At 39.9% G+C, this 22,791-nt stretch overlaps 1 protein-coding gene across 3 annotated transcripts in view; it reads left to right on the top strand.

Annotated features, from left to right (window-relative positions):
• Window positions 1–622: 622 nt before the first annotated feature.
• Window positions 623–22,791, top strand: part of tspan4a (tetraspanin 4a) — a 151,008-nt gene continuing 128,839 nt past the window's right edge. Inside the window, exon 1 of one of the 3 annotated variants that reach the window (XM_010735709.3) lies at window positions 623–721. The gene's annotated coding sequence lies outside the window, so the exon portion shown is untranslated. The remainder of the gene's footprint in view (window positions 722–22,791) is intronic. The other 2 variants (XM_019275857.2, XM_019275854.2) reach the window with 2 other exon arrangements.

The following is a 22,791-nucleotide window of genomic DNA, read 5'->3' on the forward strand; positions in this document are numbered from 1 at the left end:
AGGAAGCTATAAGCAGAGAAGATCAAAGAATTACAAAGCAAGAAGTCGCTGGACAAGAGTAAATCTGTGACTGACTTTGAGTTTGGTGAGGGCTTCGTGAAATTAAAGTCTTAAAGACAGACGGTGAGCTGGACTTCTTGCTGTTGGACAAGTAAGTTATATTAACTGGCTGCTATTTCCGTCTTCTTCAACATCTGTCAAGTGTTGAGACAGTTGAATCTTACAAACAAAGACACGCTCTAAAACCTCTTTGATATAATGAAAAATATGCTGTTATGAGTACATGACAAAAATATTACTTTTGGTTAATGAAAAAGAACTTGTCATGCTCTTTAAAACAATTTGTGTTTTTTATAAGCAGCTATTTGTATTTATCAGATGCTGCTTTCAAATCGCCCACTGAATCAGGGCAAATTAGCCGATAAATTACTTTTGGAAAATGTCAGCGAGCCAGCAGGCTCCATAAAAAGGCCATTGTTGCTTTCAGATGCTGCAGCTTTTACTCACCACTTGATGTCGCCGTTTTGCTGTTTGGAGAGCCGGTGACAGTCACATGTGCACCCATGTTGAGAGAGAGAGAGAGAGAGAGAGAGAGAGAGAGAGACAGAGAGAGAGAGAGAGAGAGAGTGTGTGGAAAGGAATAACTTGGGAAGTTTTGTCATACACTGAGGAAAGAAGAGGGACCGGCGGGAGAGAGTGCACAGTGTGAGATAAGTGAGTGGTAAGTCATTTTCACATTTCTCTTCATATTCATATGAGTGATACAGCAATGAACACTTCCTCCTCTGCTCTACTTCTTACCTTTCTCTTTCTCCTACACGGTTTGACCTTGCTTTAGAGATTTAACTTTGATAAATGGGGAGCTTTTACGAGCTGGGTTTGTCTAATTAGAAGGGATAAACTACATTCTGGTTCCATTTATCTTGTGTGAATTGGTCAATGAATGTTGCACTTGGTTTACTTAAGAGTGAGATTACATTAATCATACTTGAGCTCAGCGTTCACCAGCAGTGTGATGTGCTCTTTATTGAGTGTTTTTTTGTTTGCGAGTCGTCGTCTGTCTTATAGTTGTCTTATTGGTATGTTATGAGTGTGGAAATGTGGTGATGTGTGAGTATGAGGCTCTCTGATTGGCTGAGGAATGTTTCCCTGGACCTCGATGAAAGACAGAAAACTTGTGGAGAGGAACAACATTTCAGAATACCAACCATTCCTCAAGCTACTCCCTCCCATCAGAATTTTCTTTTTTTTTCTGGAGGAGTTACAAGAACCTTAGGCCTCACTGACTTCTCAGAGTTCAGAGGAATTTTTCTGCCGCACAATGTGGCCTTATGTTAGGTTAGCAGAGGTCTTTAGTTCTCCCAGATGAAGCTGTTCCATATTACATGTGGCACATTAAAAATTAATCTCAACTTTAATGAAGGCAGAACGGCTGTATTAAAGGGACATCTATAGTAAAAAACTGTTCAAACCAGAAACGCTTGTACTCCCGAGTGCATGTGGTGTGTTTTTTCTTATTGTTGCATCAGTGGGATCTGAAAGCAGTCATTCATGGAGAAATATTGTCATAGAGTGAGAGATGCCATTTCATGAGCACTGACAGAAATCATAAGAGACCATGCAAATGCAGCTACAAGACATATGATTGAGAAACAGCGATCTGACTTCTGACTGACTGCTGAATATTCATAAATATTCATAGACTGCCTATGAAAACTAAAAGTTTACACCCTTCCTTTAGGAGCTGCTGGGTAGTGTTAGCCATGTTCCAGACCCCTGAAATGCTCCCCACATCTCACACTTCTTCTCACCAGTCTGAACCGAAATAAATATTATAATACACACTTAGCTTCCAGTTTATTGGGTATACATACCTAAAAAAATACAATAAATCCAACCTTCATGAAGGTTTTAATGTTCAGTGTTTCTTAAACTGTTTTTTGATCGACTGTTTTGTCATTTGGACTTTAAAATATTGTATTTCTATTGTTTAGTGTGACCTCATTGATATAAATATCCATCCATCTATTTTCTGTAACCACTTATCCTCATCAGGGTCACTTGGGGATGGAGCCAATCCCAGTTGGCATTGGGTGAGAGATGCAGTATGGCCTGGACATGTTGCCAGTTCATAACAGGGCTTGATATAATATATAACGGACAAAATATCAGAAACACCTAATTTAACACAAGCAACACATATTAAAATCTCAAAAATGACATGTACATGTAACATTATAATCTTCATGAAGGTTGAATTAATTTCAGGGCTTTTGTATCAGACTCTGAGAGTGTTAGCTAGGTGGACCTAATAAACTGACAACTGAGTGCACATTAAAATAATACGATATAAATAATTAATGTCAGATTTATAGTCAAATGGGGGTGTGAAACAAAATGGCACTACTGTGATTATCAGACCAGGATAATAAAACAATTACCTGATATAAAAACATTAAACATTTGCTGGTTATTTGCGTATGAGGACAGATGTTCTTCCATTTTTTCAATTGAACATGTTTGTGAAATCTGAAGGCGATATTTAGAGAACAGGAACTCTGGTCAGACTTTTCTCAATTCAGATACCGAAACTTTACCTGCAGATACTACAAACACCAATCTGATACCACTGCTCTTCTTTAGAAGATTTACTGGTTCTTTATTGATCCCTCGATCAGAAATTCTTATTTCACTCATGTTTTAAACACACAGGGCTGAAATACAGTCACACACACACACAAAAGACATGGACATGGGAGCATATAAGGGTCAGGTATTTGGTCTCTTGCCCTCGTCAAAGGTGTAAATCACATCACTGAACAACTCCTGAATTGTACTAGACATCGCAGATTCATGAATTAAACAGTATAAAACTATCTAAGGCCACATTTCTCCTTCATAAATAAGCTCATGTTCTATACATGATCTACTGCTCATGCTCACAGTGACAGTCAGAGTCTCTTGACACTTTCCAGGATGTGCCCAGAGACAGTAAAGAGAAGGAGGCAGCTTTCTTTTTCTCATGTCTTCCCACATTTCATCAGCTCCGGCACTGCTGAACTGCTGAACTGATGGCTCTGGACAGTTGGCAGCTGCCCACTGTTTACATTTAGCCTGCAAACTCTTGCCAAACCAAACCTGCTGTTGAGTTTTTCAACCTGGCTCCTGTGTTTTTTTTCCTCGCTGACTTACAGTGCATATGGCATCTAGGTATTTGGATGGGGAGGCAGTGAAAATGTGCTTAGGAGAGGAGGTGTCGAGTGTTTTCTTTAATCGTCACAGCTGGTGTTTGTCCAACTTCAGCCCTGTGCCCGGCTTGTGGGCCTCTCTAGGTGTGGCGACTCTCTGGATAATTGCCCTGAACACTGGCTGGACTGAAGGTGGCTATAACAAGGCTGCATTGTACTGCCGACTGCAGTTGTGTGTGTGTGTGCATTACTCTGCTCTACATTCACTCACATAATTTTTGCCCAGTATTATGTTCCTTCACTACTTTTTTTTTTTTTTTTTTTTTGCTAGTTTTCAGCCGGTCCTTTCTCACTTTGTTCCCTCAGTATATTTTCTGCCTCCAGTTTTCAGCCTGATGTACTCGTAGCCCACTTTTCTTCAGTCCTGCCAGAAGAAGAAAGTGCTGAGAAGTGTACGAATATATGTTCATGCAAGGTGTTTCTTTAGTTTCTTTTAATGATCTTCTTCACTGCTGCCCTGGTGGAAGGAATTGCATGAGCGTATACGAGTGGAAAATATAAAGTATCTTAAGAGGGATCAGGATTAAAGTAAGATAAGATTAGATTTCGCTCAGCATGGATGCGCGGTGAGGAGCAGCGTAAAAACATTATGTGAAACATGTAATGCAACACTGCAGACCATTAATTATAAGAACACCATACCATGGCAGAGATGAGATACTACACAGTATGATAAGGCCTATATAAATTAATTTCTGTGCCAATAGGAGCAGTATGTGATAAAGATGCAGAGAAATTAAACTTTGATGGTTCTGCTGGGTCAATCTAGGTAACATAATAGTTTTCAGGATGTTAGATACATTTTTGGCAAGACAACCACTTTTTAAATCTTTCTATGATTTCTATTGATTTAATGACCAACTATATGCAAACTATTTGATCATTTACAGACACATCTCTTGAAAAAACTACAAATGCTCTTATGTTTTCATGTAAATGTTACAAAAATGCCTTCATGGATGCAAAGAAAGCAGAAGGTAAGTCAGTCAATATGACATCTCCTCTCCAAACTTTTTGTGGACCCAGATTAGTATGCAAAACAAAGTATATTTATATCTTAATTAAAACATGCCTGGAGGGGCTCTTTACTTTCGAAAAATATAAGTTAATGTAGGCAGTAATGAATGTCCTGGTAGACTGAGAAGATGAGAAGGTCAACTCTAATTTCATGCTGCTCCATTAAAAATAAAGCCTGTTAGCTTAGCTCAGCTGGCGCACACCACCAACTATTTCACCGATTTTGGTGAAACTGGATCATATTTTATGGTGACATAGTTTCCTGATGGACAGTGAAGTAAACTATTGTTAACTGTAGCTGAGCTGGTAGCTCAGTCTGTTAGCCGGGCTGCCTGGACTGTGAGCTCAGAGCACCGACAGAGTGTTAGTATTTGCACCATAGATGTTTTGGACCACCAGGAAAGAAGAGGTTTTAAGGCCCAAGGCGTAGGGGAATGGTGACGGGTAGCAAAGCCGGCATCGTGCCAGAACAGGAGCTGGGCAAGTGGACAGTGTAATTGGGTTCAGCAACCCAATGTGATGGATGTTGACAGAGGAAAACTAAGAAGAGGGTAGAGGGTGAGCCCCTGACTTTTAGTCATTGGTGTTTTTATGTGTCACCTTATATATTCTCAGTATAGGATATTAAGGTTAAATTAACAAGGACTTGTTTATTTGGTCTGTTTGTTATTTATACATATAAAAACATTGTTTATATAAAATGTCGATTTTCCATACGGCTCATGTAGGAAACAGATTTCTTTTAAGGCTGCCCTCAGAAATGAAAAAGTTTATAAAGGCAGAGTGTTTTTGACATCCCATGGTCACAGCGACAATAATTTGCACTTAACTGCACGTACTTGATGTCGCACGCGGTGGTTGTTTTATTTTTCTGCCTGTCCTCTCAGGATGTGAGGCACCAGCCTCTTTCATTTTGAAGGGTCTTTTCTGTCCCCTCTGTTCCTCTTTGTTTGAGAGCTCTGCCGAGATGTTAGTGCCGAGTCAAAACCACAAGCCATAACCACACTCTTTCACTGCTGCTGACTCCCAGTCTCACGCCCAGTTTAACACAGAAAAAACAGACGCGGCAGGAGTTTTTTTTTTTTTCAGCCTCACTCCATTTCTTAATGTTTCCTCCCTTCCTCACACCCTATATCTCACTCTGTCCACCATAATTTACTCGTCCTGGCTGGCATTCCCAGCAATATATTGTGTTTAGGCGCCTTAGTTTGCTTTGTAGGTGATAAAAATAGCAGCAAGCCTTTTCATTCTGTATATAGCTGCTCTTTTTAGCCGTCTTGGTGGTGAAACAGCAGTCTAATCTTTACATAACATGTCATTTTGCATTGCTTGAGGAATTCTTTAATCACGGTGGCATCCCACAGAGTCAAAATATTTCCTGTACATTTCTCTTTGTGTGAGTTATATTCGCTCTTCTTGCCCACTAAACCTTCACAGTCTGCCTGTCTGCTGTGCATGCTCTGTTTCTTGCCATGATTACATTATGTTTGGTCTGAGCAGTGTATACTGAATGACACATCAAGGCACAGCAAGAGCTCGCCTCTCATTTGCATTCATTTCTGGCAGACCCCTCTTTTGCTGATCTTAATAGATTTAGTCTAACTTTATAGACATTGGCTCCCTGTATGCAGAATATGGTATAGCCCCAGAGAGAGAGAAAAAAAAAATCAATTTTCACGACTTTAAAATCTGTCTACAAGATCTGAAGTGCCTTCAGAAACTTTCCTAACTCCATGACATCCTGGAGTGTGCCACTTTGTCTACAAAGCAAATTGGGATTTGTTGGCACAGAATACCAAATAATACAAAATTGAAAACCACTTCAACTTTTTTTTTTGTTATTTCGCCTCATTTAAAAAAAAAAACAAGGTTGTCCCATCTGGATTTTTTGAACTGTTCAAAATGTGCCGCTCAGTAGGGAGCCTCTGTGAACAGCTATCTTCCCTCAGTCACTGCTGAGACTTTGAATGGGATGAATTGAGCCTGTTTTTTGGGTTTTTTTTGGCTCAGCCACTCAAGCACTTAGAAATTCCAGTACCAGAGCCTCTCTATTTAAAAAAAGAAAGAAAAGAAAGCTGTAGTACACAATCAGTTGTGTATTACAAACATAAGAGTTTGCTGTCAAATATCTGTCTTCTCATCATCTGATGTAGTTGTCTCAATCTGAATAGACTGCTGATTAGAATAATTTCATGTTGTCCTGGATATGAGGTGTCTGCCAAATTTGACAGAAAATGTTGTCTGTTGAGAAGTAAATTGGCACTTAGTCTTCATTGGCGCTTGGATGTTTACTTTTTAGGAAACACTTTTGAGTTTCGGGCTCTTTGTTTACTGTTGTTGTGGCATGATTGGGTGAGACGAGAAGAAGAACAGAAATGTATTATCTCTCTCGACATTAGCTAATAGACATTGGTGCCCTGTGAAAATATTATAGAGTGATTTAATATTTGTAAACCATAATTTTACAATGTACATCTTAGGATATGTTTCCGTGTAGGAAGTTAAGCCAAGATTGCCTAAAAATGGGTATTTTTACAATTTAGTGCCCCCAGTTTCAAAGTGCAGTACCACTGTCGTAAATATGAACAGCTCTCCATGTGTATTTGTTATGATTATATTACTTATGATCAAAAACTAGCAAGTCAACAACATCAAGCCAAAACATCAAGCAATTGCAACAACACAAGACATAGTAGCCAGCTAATATTACTTACTAGTCAGCACTCAGCCCAGCATGGCGTCTGTCTTTCAGCCCTTTATTTCACCAAGCTCTTGACAACGACTAAAAGTCCGTCACAGATTTACTCTTGTCCAGCGGCTCCTTGTCACTCAGTCTCACCTGGAGAGACTGGAGAGCTGAGAGCTTAAAAGGCTTGAAGTTTGTTCCTGCTTCCTCCAAGTGACCAACGATCATGAATCAAGCATTATTTAGCACGTATCCACCTTTTCTCTTTCTTTTTAGGCGGTTCAGAAATGGGATAAAATATTTGGCACTATGTTTTCATTCAGTGTATAATCACCTGCATATAAGGTGTTATCTTTGCACATCGTCCAATGTGTTGAACTGCCAACACACAACATACTGCCAGGCAACGAGCCAGGCATCGAGCGGCTATTTTTAGGGCTTTTCCACATTAATTTAAGCTTTCAGCTATGTAGTGAGAGGAAGCAGTAATAAATGTATTGTTTATTCCAAAGCACACCTAAATATACATCAATACCACACACACAGGGATTATAGAACGCGTGATGTTCCCAGGCTCTATCTGTTGCTTTACAGTTAAAAAGTTTGTTGTTATGAGGTTCATTATAACAACTTTGCATCATCCTCTTTGCCGTCTCCAAGCTGCTGTCAGGGTTCATATTTACAGCTGTTATTTTACTGCTTATTTAAAAAAAAAAAAAAAAGTTTGTTGTGCTTTTGTCAAGGTTTTCTGCTGCATCTCTGGACTCTGTACTTCTGTTCTTGATCTGCCGCCTGACCTTTGCAGGCCCTTTATTCTTCACTCAGTTTGTTTTGCAGTAACAAGAAGTAGTTTTGTGTTTCCTAATGATGCTGCCTGCTTTGCTCTTTTAAACTTTTTCTTTCTAATGTTCACTCCTCTCTGAATCTTACAGCTCCCTTGGACCTTATGTGAACTTTTTTACAGCTCTGCTCTGTCATTGTACTTTATCACACTGTCATTCACTGGACCATGCATGTTGTCTTTTATTTTAAACCACGTCCAACCATTTGAAACGAAATCAAGCCGACAAGCTAATTCAAGTCGCAGAGAAACTAAACATTTAAGGGAAATTGGATGTACCCAAATTTGATTTGAAGCAGGGCACTGAATAATTATTGCCTCAAAACATTTCAACATTTCATTTTTAATTCATTTGTAAACAACTAGGCCCATAAATGAACTCAGAAGAAGACGCTTCAACATTAATGGCTCAGTGTGCGCAGATCACAAACAAAAACATCCTAATTCAATTCAGATGAAGTTGAAGGGGCTGAATCTTTTAGAAGTTGACATGGAAGTAAACCAGAATTGTAAGCTGCAGTTTTGTCTTCATAACTGCTTCTTATTTCTGTGATTAGTGAGAAAAATACTTATTAAGAGAACCCGCTGAGAAGAATTCTGGGAACTTTCCCCCTATTGTTATTATCACAACTACTGTGAGCAATACTACCTTATCTTTACTGCAGTACTCATTATTGCCATATCTTCTTATTTTAAGGCAGCATCACATCGATAGCGCTGACTGATAGAATATGCTGTTTTTCTGCCTTTTTGGGATGATTCATATCATTATACAATGCAATCAGCTCACAGTGGCTAATGTCACACATCATTAGACCCTCTTGGCAATAATTTTCCCAGTACTGTAATTAACCCTCATGTAGAAGCCTTTGTTGACTTGATTACTCTTTGTATGGTCTGCTCCATTCTGGTCAAACCTACACACACACAATCACACATGTAGAAAGTATGTTTATTGTCATACAGACATGGATGGGCACAGGACCAGGAGACCCCAGAACACCCCAGAACACCCCTTAGGCCAAGCGCCTGCAAAGAAGCATTAAACAACTACGAAACGACTGTGAAGAAATACAGAGTGACTACAAAGAGACAAAATGACCATGAAGGGATGCATTAAGACTAGAAAATGACCACAGTACAACTACAAAGGGAAGCAAAATTAGTACAAAAAGACTTCAAAGAGATGCAGATTTACCACAAAGAGATGAAAAAGAACCACAAAGACATGCAAAATATCCAAAACAACCAGAAGGATATGTTAAATGACCACAAAGAGATGGAAAATGACCATAAAGAGGCACAAACTACCCCAAAGAGATACAACACATACATGAAGACATGACTAGAAAGAGATGCAAAACGCACATAAAAAGATGCAAAACATATGTAAAGAGATCCAAAACGTACGTAAAGAGATGCAAAATGACTACAAAGAGGTAGAAAACAACTACAAATAGATGTCAAATGTCCACAAAGCAACAGAAAACAACCACAAAGACAAATAAAACAACTGCATGACAGGTAAAATGACCATAAAAAGACAAAAATGACTACAAAGAGATACAAAACTACAGTAAAGAGACGTAAAACAACTACTAAATACCTACAAAGAGGCTTTTACCATGCCCATAATCTGTTCATGCTTTGAGTTGTATTAGTGATATAGAGGAAGTCAAATTTTACACTTTCAGACAGAAGTGCTTACACACGCAGTTATGGAGGACAAAATGCCTAATTTTGCTCATATTTGTTGTGTTTCTATCTAGGTCTGTGATATAATTAACATTCACAGGATGCCACGCTTTAGTCCACAGTGACTTGTTCTCATTGAGAAGTTCACAAGGTACTTCTTTACTGCCACAGCCTGCGGATTAGTTGCCATGGAAACAAAGCTGTCGGAAGTCAGGAGGAATACGTTACCCGATACTTGTGTTTGCTTCCTCCGGTGGAGGATATGTTACAGAAAAGTTTGAAGAGTGTTGTTGACAGAGGCTCGGGTAGCTCTCAGGGACTGAATGTGTTGGAAAAAAACATCGACATCTCCTCCTCCTGCACATCCTGCTCTTGCTCTCTGGACTTATTCATTTAGTCAGTTAGTTCAGTTTTATATATTTTAGCAGAGATTTGGACTCTCTACACCTAATTTGTGGTGATCCATTCGTCAGAAGTCAAACAGAGACCTTAGAAAACAAACTGATTAATGTTAAAAACAGACCAGAAAATCACAGACCTTGCATTAATGACCTGATAATTCCTTCATGAATAATTCACCGAGAGGAGCTACAGTGTGTTTGCTTTATCCATCCAGGCTGTGTAATTCCCACCATAACCTTGAATTGTTTGCATTATTACTAACTTTTACCAGATTGTTATGATTGCAGTCTCCAGCTTGTATTCATTCGTGCTTCAAAAGAACAGCTAATAGCGCTGCAAATCATCTCTGATGTTGAAAATAAAAAAGGTGATACATCCTGTTGTGTATTAAGTAAAAACACAGCCTGCCTGACTCCTGTGTTTAGAGTTGAGACCACAGAGCCTCTTTACTCCCAGTCAATGGCGGTGATGGAGTCACTGGGTGCCAGCTCGCAGTTTGGATGTTGGCCACCGGGGGCTAAATGAGCCATTTAGTGAGCCTGTGGAGGAGGAGGACAGAGCTGGATGATTTTCTGCCCAGGAAGGGCCAAGTTTAAATAAAATGTCTCAAAAATATATGTGTGAAAATGTTGGTAACATAAATCAGGAAGATTATTTAGTTTTCATTTTTGCTCTTAAAGGAAAAAGGTTGGTCCAAAAACCTTGGATCATAAATAAAAACAGAATGCAGTAAACAGAACAGCAAAAAATCCTTCAGGACAAAAACTTGGAACGGGGCAAACATAAAACCAATTAAAGACTTGAACCTAAGACTTGTCCCCCTGCTGGAAAACTGCTTCGAAGAGCAGAAACCGCCGGAGGTGTTTTTTCCTCAAGAAGCTACATCATCATAGACAGTATAAAACAGGGGTGGCCAACCCGAGGCTCAGGAGCTGCATGCGGCTCTTGGCCAATAAGAATGCAGCTCTCCAACTTAAAAAAATAAATAAATAAAAAATGTAAGAATTTTTTGTGTGTCTTCCCTCTCCTTTTAATTGTTGTTATGCTTGTGTGTATTTGGATATTACTGCTTAAAAGAGCCACAAACATGCCACGGAACCAATTTATTAAACTGACCTAAGGCCACTGGTCTTGGTAGGCAGGACTTGCAGTGTGATGTGAATCTGGCTGAGCAAAAGTCTGGCCTGTAGTCTTGAGATGAGTTTAAGCCCATTTTTGTCAATCTCCTGTTTCATAGTGAGGGGTGTGTGACATTTGTGACATGGTAAATTGTTAATATTTAATTTTGTGTGTGTGTGTGTGCACGCGTACATAATGTAGCTCTTTGCAATACCACAGTAAAAATTTGGCTCTAAGTCCCTGGCTGGTTGGCCACCTCTGGTATAAAACATGGACGTAGTGTGTGTGACGTCACCTGTAGGTTTCTGAAGAGCCGCTGTGGAGTTCAATGTGTCGTGGCCCCATCTTGGCAGCCTCCCTGCAAAAACATGGAGCGTGGGTAGTGCTGAGGTGGGCTGAATGAAACCTGGGTGCTCAAATAAGCCACCTGTAACGGCACCTACCTTTCAATCAAAGCGGCCACTCTGTTAATTCTGCATAACTTCAAGCCTTAATATAATTTGGACGGGCGGGTTAAATAAAAATTTACCCTTAGTGCAGGTGTCATGAATGGAAAGATTAGCTATAGAGAGCAAAACAGTTTTTTGCTCCAGGCTTGTAAACATGTTTATTTCATGTTGGACATTTTAATATGGGGACTTATGGAGACTGACCCGTTCTCAAGTGGCTGTTCAAAGAACTGCAGGTTTTGCCACTTGTTGTCAAAAAATACAACCCCAGCGCTAAAAAAGTTAGAGTATGAATAAAAACAGAATTCAGGGATTTACAAATCCTTTTCAGGTTATAGTCAACTGAAAACAGAACAAAGATGAGATACTCAATGTTCAAAAGTTCTGTTAAAAGTTGAGATGGGGCAAGCTTAAACCTAATTAAAAACCTAAACATAAATTCTGAGCTGTCCTCCCATGGGTAAACGGCCCTAAACCAGAGCAGAATATTTATGTCTCAAGAAGCTACCCCTGGGTCTCTCCTCATCAGCTCCCTTGAGATGCTGAGACTGGGGCTGGCTAGCAGTAGCAGTACTGTCCCTCCTGGTCTAGAGGGTAGACTAGATGCTGCTGTAACCTCAAGTGGTATGATAAGAAAGCACGGACTAAAGCATGCCTTAGTTGTTATTGCTTCATATTCAGTGGATAATGTGAGATTTTTGTCATATCTTTGTGCTTTTGTGCCACACATTTTCAGGCACGGCAGGGTCTAATTCCTGCTTACTTGCATTTGTAGATGCAGGAACGAACTATGTTTACTGACAACCATTTTCAAGGTGTCCCTGAGCCCATGTCGCAGAATCCATTATACAAGCGTTTTTAATGCAGTGCTGCCTGTGGGACCGAAGGTCACTCGCAAGCAATGTTGTTTTTCGGCCTTGCCCCTTACAAGCAAAGATTTCTCCAGATTCCAGTTTATCATTAAATGTCTTGTCTTTGTACTGCATTAAATTAAATATACATCTAAAAGGATTTGCAAATAATCGAATTCAGTCTTTCTATAACATCCCAACTTTTCTGTAATCACAGTTGTACTAAAGATCAAAACCAACGATGAATTCAATCCAAACACAAAGTGTAGCTTTGATTCCTGCGTGCCACAGTTTTCCAATCCAAGGCTGAATTTAAGAGGCCACAAGATGGTTAACAGATACATGAAGTCGTGGTTACTTTTTCTTATAATCCTTTTTTCTTTTAAATTACTTATACTTTGAACAAATGATGAGAATTATAGCCTATCTAAAGTTTTATTTGAAATAAGTCACATGGAGCCTAAACTACAAATGCTCAGAGATCACAGAAAGCAGTGTAACATTTCAATAGGCCACCACTTCATACAGAGGAATATAATTAAAACAATTATTGCAGATGAGTACAAGATGAATATATGAACATTTTATTAAATCTGATCTAGCAGGATGAAAATATTTCTTTGACTTGCTCTTGAGACAAGATAAGATAGACTACAGTAATGAAACTTTGTGTCACTGCCATCGTCAGGGTTCACAGTCCTGTTCTACTGCAAGACCACAGCAGCGTGGCGATATGTCATCACAGCTTGGGTTGGCACTGCGAAAGTGGACAGACCCAGGACCATGGAGAAATCCTTAATAGACTTGGTGCTGAATGCCACAGACAGAGTAGGGAAGTGTGAAAGTATTCAGTGACGGACTGAATGCTCTGTGGGTTTCAGTCTTTCCATGGGATTTGTTGACAACGAGAAGAATGTGGAATAATTACAGCTAATCCTCACAACATTAAAGATATCTTAAAAGAGAAAGATTTAAAACCTGCAGCTTCATTGAAAAAAAATCTACAGATGGGTGACAAAAGACATAAAACAGTTAAATTTTGAGGCGTCGGACAAGCTGGAGCACCCAGAACATAATCAGAAGTATCTGCCTTTGTAATGATTTTCCACATTTATTCAGGTTTTTCTTTTAATATAAAGGTTGGGTCAGAAAAGCGAGTTTGAGTAACAAGCATGATGCTCCATTGATCTCTTTTGGTCTTGACAAAGCAGCTTTTTTCCCCTTTTGTTTTCGACCGGTCATTATTTTGTTTGTTATGTTTTAATCGTTTAAGGCATCACACTCATAATGCAGCCTAACTCCGCATTCACAAAGAAACATTCCTGTCTCACCGCATAACAAATGCTCGGCTAACAGAAGTATTGATAATTGGCTACGGAGGCGTCCTGTGCACTTGAAAGAAAGCCCAAGAATATCCATTGTGTTTTATGCCGTGTGAGATAGCAACAGCTATTACAATAGCTTCTAATTACTAGTTATGAAAGTGAAACAACATGTGTGATTGTTTAACAATAGGTGGTAGATATGAAAGCCAGTTTGATGGGATTTTGTTTTTGTAGTTGAAAGAATACGTCTCACAGGACAGCACATAACCAGTCAATTGTATCCGGTATCCGGTAACAAACTGGATCAAACAAAATTATCCAGCTCAGTGAAACTTGTAATTGCATTCGGAAGAAAACATTTGCACACACTGAATGATCAAACCTTTTCCTCTCTCTTGGAGCAAATATTTTTTATTTTTTTTTGTGATCCTTTGTTCCTAGAGGGCAAGTACTGTAGGCTAACACCTACCTTTTAAATGTACTGATCCTATAGTCATTACACAGAGGTTTACAGCACATACTCTTTAATTCTGCAGTCTACTAAGGCTGCATTCAGACAGGATGTCGCCAATCCACCAGCGGCCGCCAATTAGACGCTTGGATTGGGCAAACCTCCAAAGTCAGCCTGAAATGTCTCTGAAACTGAGACTGTCCAGGTGGATTCATGGACTAAACTCTGATACTCTCCCTATTGTGTTCTGACTTTGTTTATTTCATGTACCCGGCTTTTAAATCTTTGTCTGGCTCACGCTTTATGCTTCAAAATAGAGACACGCAGAAGTTTAATTTGTTTCGTTTAGGTTGGCTTGAGCCTTGGTCAAGAGACATAGACAGTGAATGAGAGTGGGTGAGCGCCGGCAACGGTAAAGCTGGTTAATCAGTGAAATAAAAAGTTATTTCCTGAGTGTTACATTCAAAATATATAGACGCACCCTTGGCAATCCACCTCACCGCCGCACAACCCTGCAGTGTTTTGCTGCAGCGCCTAATCCTGTCTGAATGCTTGATAACAGGGCGAACATAATAACATCCCCTTTACAGCTCATATATGTTTGATTGCAAGTCAAGAGGGTACCAGGGCTCAATGTTTATGCAACCTCAATTCCAAAAAAGTTTGGACATTTTGAGGACACGACATCTATGTTTTTTTAAAAAAACTATTTGAAATGTGGATTCTTCAGCTCCCAGTACAGTTTTAAACTTTCTGACAGTCCATGATTAGCTTGGGCAGAGCGACATCAACAGTGTTTCTGGATGTTGTTGATTTGAGTCTTAACTTCTATTTGTAGATGCAGAGATGTTCACAGACAATGGTTTTCTGAAGTGTTCTCAGCTTGTATAGTAATATCCTTTCGTATATGTGCTTACTTTATTTTATTTTTTAGTCAGTGTATCCTTATTGAGTTTTTTATAGTGTGCAGATAAGGGGAGATGACACAGACATACAGAATAGAAAGATGATAGATAAACAGATACAAAATAATAGTAAAATAACAAACAAACAATAGATCATGGAGTGGTTTGTATGTCCAAAGCAATGCTCATTTTCAAGACCCAAGAAGCATCAAATGTTCCACATAGGACGTAAAAGGCTGCCACACAACACAACATCAAATTTTGCGATGGACCACCGCAGTGTGTATCTTATTTTTTCTATTTTGAGAAAATCCACTGGCCAAAGGAGAGAGGACGGTTAATCTTCCAATTCGAAAGAATAAGTAGAGTATGTTGTTCTGTCAGAGTACACCAGAAAGTCCAAGGAAAGGGCACGGTTCAATTGTCTGACATGTCATCTCTGAATAAGCTTCAAATTCAGAGGACCAGAGTGCTTGTTAAGGTTGGGACATCAACCAAAGGCTGACAGGAGCTCGCTTGCATCTGTTACAGGTAGGGCTGACCCCAGGAGAAAATATCGCTTGACCTTAGACATATGGTGCCAGTGTACAATCTTAAACTAACTCATGTAGGTTTCTTTATGCGGTTCCACCTGAGAGATCGGTCACGGCATGCAACATTGGCACGTGCAGAGATTTCTCTGGATTCTTTTGCCGCACACAGTTTTTCAAAGTCACACAATCCTTGTGGTGGGTGACCCTTTCGTACCCAATCACGACACTATGACCTTTTAAAATTTAACCTGTTTACCTGTGACGTCATCCAAACAGGCTGTCCACTGAGCATTGCACAACTTTCCCAGTCTTTCATGGCCTCTGTCCCTACATCTTTGGACCATACTGCATGTGTCAAATTCAGAGTGAGCGTATATTTACATGTTACGTCCCAGTCAAGGATTTTGGGAGCATAACATGACATTTAAATGGTCAAAAAAACAAGCAGTTTATTGCTGCTACAAATATAAAAGCAATACACACCACTGAAAAAGAATCTTGTCTTCAGATTGAACGCAGGCGAACACAATAAACAAAACAAACTAGGGGGAGGCTACCTAAACCCTTCTCAAAAAACAGGAGAAAACTAGTCCAAAGAAAAGGCAGTTAACTCCTACTGCTTGTAAAATAACAGTGACTATTTACAAGTGTGGTAAAAGGGTGACAATCTAAGTGACTGTGCACACAAGTGACTAGTGAAACAAGTTAGAAAGTGAATTCTTCATCAGCAAAATGAACCAGGTTGCACACAAAACAGGGAAATCCTTCAGAGCACAGGGAGGAGGACCAAACTGCACTCCCAGCCAAGGCATGCTGTCTCTGGCAGGAACTGGATTTTAAATAGGCCACAGCGATCAGCTGTAGTGAATCAGCTGCAGCACCTATACAAAGATCCTCACAACACAGACAGGAGGTCATACTCTGGAAGAAAAAAACAACAAAAACATTAACAAACAGCTACAAGAAACAATAAAATTGAACATCAAATATCTTGACGTTTTATACAGTTAAATAGAGACTGAATTATGTTTTTATTTACATTTTACACAGTGTCCCATCTTTTTTGGAATCAGGGTTGCGTCTGGAAGTAAGAGTAGAAAAGCATATTTCTTGTATTGTGCAGTCCATCCTCTTGCAAATATGTCCTTGTTCGTCGAGGCTGATGGATTAAACCGGGTAGCCAAACACAGAGCTTATCAAACAGTCAGCTGTCATCTCAGAATTCAAATGCTAAGATGCAGAAACAACTCGGATGCTGATCCATTCAGCGAGCACAGAATAAAATAACACACGTAACGTAGTATGTTATTATATTCTGACAGACAATGACCACAACAGCATGAACACTGATTGGGCAAAAATGATCCTCTTACTATCTCTAGTATTCACAGAACATTCAGCCACATCTCATCTCATCAGATTTACTCACTGGTGATGAGAGTGGACCTTGAGTTAAAAACATTTTGTCCACCTTCTACTTAACTCAAGGTCAAGACTGAATGTCTCGAGATGGCAATTGTTCCTCCTTGATCTGCCTTGATAATTACTCAGAAAACTGCTCTTTTATATGTATTTCTTTGTATTCTCTCCACTTCACTATGAGGAAGATCATCATTTGGCTGCTTGTGTAACATCACCATAGAAACAGTCGCAATCCGGAAATTATCAAAAGATTACCATATATATATATATACTATATAACCAAAAATTATAGATGGCCCTAAAAAATATCTCATGTTACATTTACTGCCTGCACTACAATTGTTTATCCGACTGTTTTTTTGAGCTTGGCAGTTTTTAAGATATATATTTTATCAAGCTTTATTTTCGATAGAGACAGCTGAAGAGTGACAGGAATGTGGGGAGAGAGATGGGGAATGACATGCGGTAAAGATGCACAGGTCGGATTCGAAACCCTGGGCTGCCACGGCAAGGACTGAGCCTTCGCACGTGGGGTGGTTGCTCTACCAACTGAGCTAAATGGCACCCCAACCTTTACTCCAGCACCCCTACAAAATATTACGAGAGGGATTCATTAAAAAAAATGTGTGTCATCATCCTGAGGCTACTGAATTACAGCTCTTCTGATTGGGTTAGGGTTAGGTTGTGGAAAAATCTCCCTCCAGAAAAGGAAGGAGGGTGCCCTGTCCATCCTGCCCTCGGACCGCGCGTAACTCCAGTCCCGTGTCGGCTGGCGGGGGCACTGGCGGCGCCTGCCATAGCGGACCTCCATCCAGCCATCCATCTTCAGCAAAAAAGTTTCTTTTTCTTTTAAAACAAAAAACCTCCAAAAGGAAGGAAAAAACACGTATCTAAAAAAACTAAGAGAGTCTCTTAAATTAATTAAGGTAGAATAAAGCAACGTAAGAATAAAAGCAACATTTCGACCATAAGCGGTCTTCTTCAGGCAGTGACACATCAATCCAATAACTATCCTCTCTCTTACAGAAGCTGTCTGTATGAGGATCAAGGGAGAAAGGGGTTAGTGTTAGGGTTAGAGGCTTGACCACAATCCCCACAAGCCACGACTCATATCTGTGAGACGAGAAGGCAGAAAAACTCCGGGAAAGAAGCCAAGTAGTAACATGCATTAATGAGACATAAATGTGTTCAGATGGAAAGGGTGAGAAGAAGAGAGGAGCTTCAGTGCATCGTGGGAAGTCCTGCACCATAGCAGCAAAAATAAGTGATGGTGCAGGACTCACCTGAGACAGTCTGAACTTATAAGCTCTATCATAAAGGAAAGTCTTAAATGTGGATAGCAGTGTCCGCCTCCAGAACCAGTACTGGGAACTGATTCCACAGAGAGAGCAGCTTGATAGCTGAAGGTTCTGGCTCCTGTTCTACTTCTAGAGACAATAGGAACCACAGGGCAGCACAAGGAACCCTCCTTTCTGAGAACACAGTGTTCTCGTGGGGTAACGGGGTACTGCGAGCTCTTTAAGATATGAAATGCATGCATGAGTTGATTCTAACATTAACAGACATTACCAGCTCTGCTTCTCACTGCCTGTCAGGTTAAATAAGACAACACAAGATGCCCTTGGGACTCAGACTGCAGCAAGTTGTATTGTATCTATTGACAGCCTCAGGAAAACACAATGGTCCAAGGTCCTAGAGGAAAGATAGAGCTCTCTCTCTTTCTCTCACACACGCAGATGCACACACACACGGGTAGACACTCTTGTGCATCAATTGATATAGCTTGATCTAAGTTGTTTCATGTCCGCTCCAGGGACTTTATCACTGGTTATCTCTCTGGTGCTCTCTGTCTTCTGGATCAAGCAGGTTTGCCTGCACACAGCCACCTGCCTCGACACTTCTCTGATAAGATTACTCACACTGGGATTTAGTCTGTGTGTGGTTTTGTGTGTGTGTGCATGTGTTTTGATGTGATACTCTGTTAATGATGCGAATGAGGGAGGACAGATGTCTCTGCGTGTGTGTGTGTGTGTGTACGTGGACCTGACAGAAAAGATTAGACGGTGGTGGATTTATTTGAAATGTGACGGCTGTTTATTACTCTATACACTCAGTGAATCAATGACTGAAGCAAATGCAAATGATTAGATTCAGTGCGTTATGCTAAATTAATATCTTCAATCTCCACACAAAGAAACTCACTGCATCTCATTATGCTTCAAGACAATCTGTTAAACAGTCCAAACACTCTCCTAATCAAAGATACTGATTAGGGAAATACTCTGAATACCTCCTGATTGGATATCCACCCACACACATTGTGGTTTTACGGACCGTTGAGTCCATATATTCACTTGTAGTGAATATACTGTGTATAATAAGCAATGGCAGTGGGGACAATCAAAAACTAGATTCCCAGCTCAAGTTACATTTGAGACATTTCTGTGTGTGTGTCTTGCTTTCTAGACTGGAAAGCAAGACACACACACAGAAATTGATTTTCACAAATCAGATTTAAACCATTGATTTGATATTCGACTCAGATTTAAAAGACGCGTGTCTCACTCTGGCCGTGAAAATCAGATTTCAGACTGTCTTGTGTGTGGGCTGGTATGGCGTTCAAATGAGAAAATCTCATTTGCTTTCAACTCAACACCATTGGATACACATCGAAAGAAAAAACACCTGTGAAGTAAACCTTTAAAGCAACATAGCTCACTCAGTTTTACCTGCAAAATATCTCTTTTCATTGCAGTAAAAACAGTCCAATGTGAATCAGTTTTTTGTATATAATCTAGTATATTTTTTTATAGTATAACCTGGCAGTGGGTGACATGTACTGTATGCATGAAAGTGTCAGCTACTGTACGTTCTCCATGTTAACACAGTAGGGGAGGTCTTTTATGTATTTATGCCAGGAGTTTTCACATATGTGAGATGTGTGTTTGCGTCTATAAAATGGATGTATGAATTTACAGGAATCCCACGCTGCTTCTTCCCTGCAGGGGGAGGGAGGTATTTTTTTTCTCTTCCCTTCATGTCCATAAATACATGTCTACACAAAAAGCATATTTGTCTGTATGCGGGCAGTGTTTGACTGGCAAGCAGGGTAATAACCTTCCTCGCTAGAAGGGATTAACGGGAGAATGCAAATGGCAGATGTGACACATATGCATACATGATGTTTGCAGGTGCGGAGGTTTTCACACTGGCTGTTCAGAGGTGCTGAAAAGAGATCAGAATCAGTCATGAAGCTGCTGACACCACATAGGACAGAAATGTTTGATGTATCAATGGAGATATTCATGAAAATGAATGGATGCTGATATTTATAGCTGTAAATTAGGTTTTAAGATTTCCTCTGTGTTCCTCCCAGGATGGCTAATGCAGCCTCTGGATGTCATTTCCTTGTCAATTTGTCGAATGAATGAAATTATCATCGGCTATGAGTAATTATATCACATGAACTGGAGTAATGGGAGAGCTACAAAGTGTAAATAATGGAAGCCAGTCAGTAACAGTTTTATCTTGTTAACAGCTTGGATAGCCTGCTACCATTAAATAATGTACACAGATAGGATTAACCATTAATCTGGTACACTGTTTGTAATCAACAGCTTTAGAGGTACTGCTAGGAGGATTTAATATGCTCTTTACTTTGTTAGAGCCAGGCTACCTGATCACCCTTATTTCCAGTATTTGAGCTAAGCTAAAAATATACAAAAAAGCATATTTCACACATGTCCAACAAGTCCTCTTATTTCACCAAGCTCTCGCCAACAACTGAAAGGCAGTCCGCGAGTTACTCTTGCTGAATCGCGTCTTCTGTCAACGTTCCCTTGCCCAGCTCAGGTTCTGGCACAACACCAGCTCCACTCCCTGTCAGCATCCCCCTCCCCCCCCCCCGAACCCATGTCAAAGCAGCTATAGTTTGCAGAAGTTCGTCAGTAAATCGCAGAGTTGATGCGGAGCAACCAGAGGACATCAGAGGTAAAAGAGAAAACATTTCCTTTATAAAATGAAGATGTACTTCTCATAGGTCATCGGAGCACAAAGTGAGCACTTTTTGAAAAAGCCTAAAGTAATTAAATCCAAAGAGCACACACAGCTACAAAAGGTTTTCATATTAAGTCTGGGTGCGTCATGTTCTCTCTTTTTTTTGTCAGTTGGTATTGTTTCTTTTTTGTTCATGAACCTAATGTGTCACACATTTTGTCATGACTTTCCAGACTGTTCCCCTTGACATATTAAATTTATGCAGTTTATTTTGACTGTTGCAGCTGCAGCTCGGTCACAGATGATTTGGCCTCTTCGGAGAACATTTGTAAATCAACATGCTGATTACCAGACCTCTTTTCCAGCTCATAAATACTTACGAGTAGATCTAATCATATTTAGCTAAATTTCTAATAGTGATGAAATTAGCTCAGAATTAAAGTCACAGTCCTTTTTATATTATTTGTCTGGCTGCTGTGGTCTATTTATTATACTGTGTGACTGACACAAATAAGCACATGGAGAAATGCTTCTTGGCCACTGAAAGGCAAAGGACAGCTCTGCATGCAGAAACTAAAATGTATGAATATTTTAAGACTCACCACAAACATTGTTCAGTTAGTGTTGGTAATGTAATCACAAGTCGACAGGCCTCCTTTAAATATACATGTGAATTATGCACATGTCTGTTATTGGGTACTTTATTAAGACAAGCTCTATCTGTTGTTACTCTTATGTTGTCTCATTTGAGAACATAAGGAGACACATACCTGCTTATAACAACTTTAAACCTAATTAGTTTTCTGTTTTCGGTGGAGGCGGCCTGTGATATAAACATTGCATAAATAATTAGAGTTCAATTTTCTCTGTTCACCTTCCCTGATGATAAGGAAATTTACCTTGAGGCTGCCTGAACCAGCACCAAAGCAAAACGGTAAAACATGTGCATCCTTTCTCACCACCAGCTGCCTCTAAACATTCACAGCCATAACACATAAAGGACCAGAAGTCCTTGTGTTGTGTCCAATGTGTTAGTCCATTCCTCAACACTCCTCGATTCTGGTCTAATCTGATCTTGTTCCTCTCTTATCTGCAGAAGTGGGACTAAGTAACTAAGCACCAATTCTGTAAAAGAGACTTGGAAAGTGTAGTGAGATAATCTACCACCAGTTACTCTACATTAAATAAAGATTCACTACACTGAAGAGAAAAGTAGCTAAGAAGAAGATTTACTTTTTATTGATCCCCTAACGGGGAAAACTGTTTTTCTTCTTCCGATATTTTTACATATACAACCACACACACCAAGGACTAACCCCTGGGATCCACTAGGGACAGCTCTGTGCTGACATGAGGCTTCATATCTCACAAGCAGAGAAATTTGCCTGCCAAACTTTGTTAACTTGCCCAGATTTGGTAATTTTTCCTTGGCTTCTACCATGAGTAAGTAGGCTACATGGTTTAATAGTTAGCTTTTTTAATATCTTTTGTCTGTTTTTATGATTGGGGGTCTACAAAGGGTGTTTTATTTTGAAAACTGATCAGATTCTCTATGTCGTTTCTGTGTCTGACTTCCGGCCAGCTCGATCTGCTTGGTGCTGCTTGACATGGTTGCGTATTCTGGAATACTGCTGTAGCTCGAGCAGTCGTTATAGATTTGCAAACGTGAAGAGATGGTGGAGTGATGGAGCTCAGATTGGTTGCTACCAGTCCCAGGCTCTGTACTGTGGTCAGTGTTGGACTTAAACTGGCCACTCACCAGTTCCCCAAGCCAAGAGTTACTGTCGCCACTACAGCAACATGGAAAAAGTATTTTTTATCCACAACAAACTTCATTCCAAGTCAGTGCTG

Source organism: Larimichthys crocea, chromosome VIII (assembly GCF_000972845.2).
Source record: "Larimichthys crocea isolate SSNF chromosome VIII, L_crocea_2.0, whole genome shotgun sequence".
NCBI classification, from domain to species: domain Eukaryota; kingdom Metazoa; phylum Chordata; class Actinopteri; family Sciaenidae; genus Larimichthys; species Larimichthys crocea.